This window comes from Terrapene carolina, unplaced genomic scaffold (genome assembly GCF_002925995.2).
Source record: "Terrapene carolina triunguis isolate 2854851 unplaced genomic scaffold, T_m_triunguis-2.0 Scaffold42, whole genome shotgun sequence".
In the NCBI taxonomy this organism is placed as follows: domain Eukaryota; kingdom Metazoa; phylum Chordata; order Testudines; family Emydidae; genus Terrapene; species Terrapene triunguis.
Genome location: NW_020664393.1, coordinates 41,846,772 through 41,853,150, shown reverse-complemented (window position 1 = coordinate 41,853,150; position 6,379 = coordinate 41,846,772).

The window sequence follows — 6,379 nt, the reverse complement described above, 5'->3', positions numbered from 1 at the left end:
CAACTAAACATACCGAGTTCCTTCAGCATTTGCTTACTTGATCATCTTTGTCACTCACTTCTGGATCCTTTTTAGTTTCTCTACATCCTTTCTATACATTGTTGACCAAAATTGGACACAGAACTCCAGCTGAGGACTAACCAGTGCCGAGTGGAGCAGTACTATCACCTCCTGTGACTTGCACACTATGCCTCTGTTAATGCAACCTAAAATTGCATTTGCTGTTTTTTGCAACAGCATCACATTGTTGACTCATGTTGAAGTTGTGATCTACAATAACTCCCAGATCCTCTCAGCAGTGCTGCTGCCAAGCCAGTTTTCCCCCTTTCTGTATTTGTGCATTTGGTTTTTCTTCCCTGAGTGTAGCACCTTACATTTGTCTTTGTTGAATTTCATTTTGTTGACTATAACCCAATTCTATAATTTATCAAGATCCCTTTGAATTTTAGCTTTATCCTCCAAAGTGTTTGCAACTCCTCCCCCCACGACCCCATCTTTGTGTCTGCAAATTTGATCAGGATGCTCTCTATTCCTACATTCAGGTCATTAATAAAGATCTTAGATAACACTGGACCCAGAACAGATCTCTGCGGAAACCCCACTTGAGACCTCCTTCCAATCTGACATCATTCCATTAATAGTTACTCTTTGTTTGTGGTTGTTTAACCAATTATGTATCCACTTAATTGTAGTTCTGCTAAGCCCGTGTTGCTCCAGTTTACTTATCAGAATTTCATGTGGGACTGTGTCAAAAGCCTTGCTAAAGTCCCTGTATATTATGTCCATTGCATTCCCCCTATTCCCCAAACCAGTTACCCTGTCAAAGAAGGAAATCAAGCTGGTTTGGACACAGGTCTCCTCATGTGTTTGCCCTCCAAATCACAGGAAGCCTGAGGTTCCCTAGGGCATTTTGCTTCCAAGCCAGCAGATTTCAGGGTATGGGAGTCTCTCTGCATTATTTCCTGACACAGTTGCCAACTTTCATGCAGTAAATAAGCACCCCGACTTTCACAATAAGCCAAAAATCAAGCTAATCCCATTTCAAAACAAGGCCAAAACAAGCCAATCCTTAAGAACCCCAACACTCTATGTATGTGACTAGACCCCCCCCCCGGTGTGCAGTCTGAGACTGTGGTGGGCCCACTGTGCATCCCTGACTCTCTGCCCCCCTTGCTCCTGCTTGCCAGGAGCCGATCAAAAAAAAAAAAAGAAGCAGCAAGCTGCAACAAGCAGTAAGCTACAAGCCAAACAAGCAACAAGCCTCAAGCCAAAAACTAGTCAACAAGCCAATTAAGCCAAAAACAAGCCCACTTTCTGCATTTTTTTCACGGGTTTGGCATGTCTGTTTCCTGGGTTTCTCTCCCGTACAGGCAGCAGAATCACTCAGGAACCATGATGCTGTTGGTCCCGATGCTGCACCTATGCCCTACTCGTCACTTCCAATGTGGTGGTTAGAAGATTGTTGTCAGCTTCTACTGACTTTCCCAGTGTTCTATCCAGCAGGTCACCAGGGGAGTCGCTGTTCTCTGGTTCCATCCCTACCTCCAATACAACCTGCTCCCACTCTGTAGCCTATGGAGAGCCAGTTGAATGCAATACATGGGGATGTGATTCTGCATTTTTATAGGAAGTGGGATAATAACTGCAGCTCCCCATTCTGCTATTTTTACCCTTTTCAGGGTTTTTGTCACACTTTTTTTTTGTATTCTTCTATTCAGGGCATAGTAGATGAACAGTGTGATGGAGACACTTGGCCCAATTTTTTTATTGTAAGTGACTTGATGGATAGATCTAATAGGCAACACTATAAGGGTGTTGATGGAAAATCATTATTGAAATATGAATTGTGTGTAGCCTTTATGTAAGCAGGGTCTGAATGAATGCTTCCCTGACAGCTAGCTGGGAGCGGGGGAGACTTCCGGTGTGTTTATGTAAATACAGTTTGCTCCTGCTCTGTTTACATATTCAGCAGATACTGCAGTGTCAAAGTGATCAACTTTGGCAGATGTTTTGTACAAATCACCTTAGTACTGAATGCAGGGGTAATAAAATACAGTTACCAATGTTGTAATTATTGTAGGAATACAGGAAAGCAGGACTGTGCTTAACCTGTCCCAAATGAGGGGGCCACCCTCAGTTGAAAGAACCTCATTAAGCCAGGAGCTCTGTCAGAGCCCCGTGAAAGTAAGAGTGGTGGGTACAGGTATCCATAGCCAGGAGGTTGCATACCCTCACAAAGGATCTTCCCTAGACTGGTTCCCTTCCTCCCCCACAGTTCAAAGAATAGAGCTAAATAGGCTTCATTAGGAACCTCTTCGTTATTTTAATTGCTCAATCATAGCTGAAACCAGTTGTGATAGGACTGTGCTTCTGACCTGACTGCCCTAAGCTGGAAATCAGTGAGAGCTGAAATCACTTGTGGCAGGACTGTGTTTCTGCCCAGCCTGCACAGAGCTAAAATCACTAAGAGATTGACTGGCAGTGGTCATGCCGAGCTGGTTTTGGTTATATTTTTGAAAAGGAACCCCCTAGATATTGAACCCAACCCTTCTTGCTGCTCACGCCAACTAGCAGAAGGGTTACATCTATTTTAAATTGAATTGATAGTTCTGTGTTAAATTATAGTGTCCCTCGGGAGTCAGCTCAGCTCCGGTGGTGTTACATATTTCAGAACAATAGGGTGAATATTATTCTTTGATTTTCTTAGATTGGGAGGCTCTAGGAACACAAGAAGAATGAAGACAATGATTACAAACACAGTCACAAGTCTGGAACCTTGTCTGTATTGTACATTGTAAGCAGATGATTAAGGTTACTATAACACAGATGCATACAAAACTTGAGAGAGCCCATGCAATAGCTGCTGTTGAATTCATATGCGTATAACCAAAGGTGTTATAGAGGCTGGTGGGTCTCTGAAGAAGGGGGTCGTCATTAGAGGGGTGATTCCTGCTGGGGTCTTCCCTCCCTATCCATACCATTGAACGCTTGTTATCTTGTTAGTATGATCACACTTAACACCTTATGCATATGCATGAGAGTTCCAACCTCCTTTTCTTTATCTATGGGCTTGGCTACTCTTGCAGCTGTACAGCGCTGTGAGGTAAACCTGTCTTCGTACAGCTGAGTAGGGAAAGTGCTGCAGTCTGTCCGCACTGCCAGCTGCCAGCGCAGTGGCGTGGCCACACTTGCAACATTTGCAGCTGTGTTGGGAGCGGTGCATTATGGGCAGCTATCCCAGCATTCATGTGGCTGTAACGTGCTTTTCAAAACGGGGGTGGGTGGGCGGAGAGAGAGTGCTTTTTGGAGCGTGTCAGCCAGGGCCGGCTTTAGGCCAATTCCACCAATTCCCCCGAATCGGGCCCCGCGCCTAAGAGGGCCCCGCGCCCAGTGGCAGGGCCGCCGGGGTGGGGGCAAGTGGCTGAGAATCCCTTCCCTGGCTAGAGGCTCCTTTTTAATTTTTACTCACCCGGCGGCGCTCCGGGTCTTCGGCGGCACTTCGGCGGCGGGTCCTTCAGTGCCGCCGAAGACCCGGAGCGAGTGAAGGACCCGCCGCCGAAGACTAGGAGCATCGCCCAGTGAGTACAAGCCCCATGTGTTTTTTTACGTGGTTTTTTTTTTAGTCATCCCTGCCGGGGCCCCGTCAAAACTGTTCGAATCGGGCCCCGCACTTCCTAAAGCCGGCCCTGGTGTCAGCACTCTATTTTGCAAGTTCCGAACTCCCGGCCCCCTGCTCATTCATTCACTCACTCAAAGTAAACAGCAAACGGTTTGCTTTTTCTCTGTGGTACGAGCTTTGAAACCGGCACTTCCGCATTCCTGCAGCCGGTCACAACAATGGAGAGGATTGGCCACTTGACAAGGTGATCGGTACAGCGCTGCAGGTTGATTCCTGGTACAAACTCACAGGGGAGAGTCGTAGCCACTCCGCTGTATCTCTTATGCTTCTCGGGGAGGTGGAATACCTGCAGCGGTGTACTCAGGGAGATACAGTGCTGTACGTGCCTTGCCAGTGTAGCCGGTCAGTGAGTTACAGCGCTGTGGGTGGCTTTACAGCGCTGTAACTCGCAAGTGTAGCCAAGGCCTATACTTCCACACACCATACATTTGGGAGTGCCCTATTTCTCATAGGTTGTTCTTGTAGTTCTCCTTATTCTTATTAGCATCTTATTAACATTTACGTAAACATGTTCCCATGGTCACTTGGAGTAAGAGAACTTTTTATGATGTTACAGACATCTAGCCTTGCAGTCTAGATGGGTTCACCGAAGTATATTTTCCCAGAATATCACTATTGGCACATTCTTTACCGTAATCTTGTAACTTTACTAGCATAGGGTTATTCCTGGGTCACCTACTTATGTCAAGTATCAGGGGGTAGCCGAGTTAGTCTGTATCTACAAAAACAAAAAGGAGTCTGGTGGCATCTGTTAGTCTTTAAGGTGCCACCAGACTCCTTGTTGTTTCTACTTATGTCAAACATCCTTAAGCCTGAGGCATAGTAAAGCTAAGCTGAAATCTTACAGGCCTTAGCCTGTAGGCCTTGCATTATGGCCTTATTTTACTTATATACCTAATACACATTCCTTTCTTCAAAAACTTGTCAATCTTTTACTCCTATAATCCTATCCTACTTATATCTATACCTATATCTACAGCTTAAATCTATTCATCACACATTGATTAGATATGAAATAACATGAGTCTGCCATGATAGTAGATAACTCAATTAATGAACTAATTGGGTACATGTGTCGTAAGGATCTTCTGTTATTCTCAATCCCTCCCCCTATTGTGGGGGGACCTCTTGATATTAAGGGTGTGGTTGTTACTCAGTAATTTTTCTACGTGATTCAGAAGCAGCATTGAAAGGTGCTGGGGAGATCCATATCCAGCTCCCCTTGGGTGAGACAAAAGTGGCAACAATATAAGACACTGAAAGTGAATAAAAACTGGGTGGGTTCTTAGAGCCCAAATAAAGTTTCAAAGAAGTATCCACCACCGCGTAACAGGTGTAAACCATTTGCTAATCTGCCAGTCCGCCCTCTATTGGGTCCTATTCTCCAATAGTCTGAATTTGTGGTCATCACCATGACCACAAATTATCCTTTTTTCTCAATGTGCTGTGCAGCTCAGTGGTAATTTTTCACCTGTTCTAAAGTCGATTGAGGTCAATTGAAAGCCTCCCACTGGCCATTCGTGATGATTCTCTATTGGGACAGAACACAAGACTCTCAAATACAGGGGACCGAGCTTTCTCAGATGCTGGTTCATGACTATTGCATTTGCTTTCTGAAGAGATTAGAATGATCACAAACCTTGATGCCTGCAGAGTAAGATTCAGACTGACTTTTTACATTTAGCTTTCCTCTAATAAGTAATAATATATTAAAATGCACAATCATATCAATGAGGGAGGGATTGAAAAGAACAATCTCTTTTCAGGTAGAGAAAGTGCTCATATATCATGGTGCCGGTAGATTTGATTATCATGGGAGTTATGATCATGTGCTAATGCTCAGAAGGAAGCATATGCTCTTCTTGGCTGTATTTGACAGGTGCAGCAGACGTCCCGACATTCTCTGCAACTGAACTATATCCCCCTCAGTAGTATATAATATTGGCTACATGCATTACTTGCATGTCCTGTGTGAGCAAGTCCTGACTTTTCTAGCATAGGCTGAAGGTCTGTCATGTAACACACAGCTTAGACCCCTAATAAAGTACATCGGCCTCTAGTCTATGAGCTTGATCCAGAGCCCATCAAAGTCAACAGGAAACTTTCCATGAACTTCAATAGGCTTTGGATCAAGGGTAGTCCAGTAATTTATTGCATCTCTATTTAAACATCCTGGGCCTCATTCTCCTTTCCCTTTCAGCAAAGGAAATCAGGAGTAATGCCACTAAAATCAATGGACTTATACTGGTGTAAAACTAGTGTAAGAAATAGGAGACAGAGGCCACCTATATTAAAAATGCAGTGAATAAACACTTAAGAGCCAGATCCTCAGTTTGTGTCAATTGGTGTAGCTCCATTGAAATCTGTCTCCCCCTTTAACCAATGCTATGCAGGTAACTTTCTATTCTGTGCTTCTCCACTACCTCATATTGTTTTTTCTTCCACTTTGGGGAATGAAGCAGATTTTCTGTGAATTTTGAGTATTTGACTCCCATCCATCTATGTATTGTGAAAACAATAACTAAGTGACCACGATACCAAGGATGCAGTGATATCAAACTATGGCCCCAAGGTAGAGTTTATATTACATTGCTGCACATTTATTTTCTTTACAATACGAGGGCAGAATATTTTGACTTGGGACCTGTCAAGGCTGTATCCCCACTTTGAACCTTAGGGTACAAATGTAGGGGCCTGCAT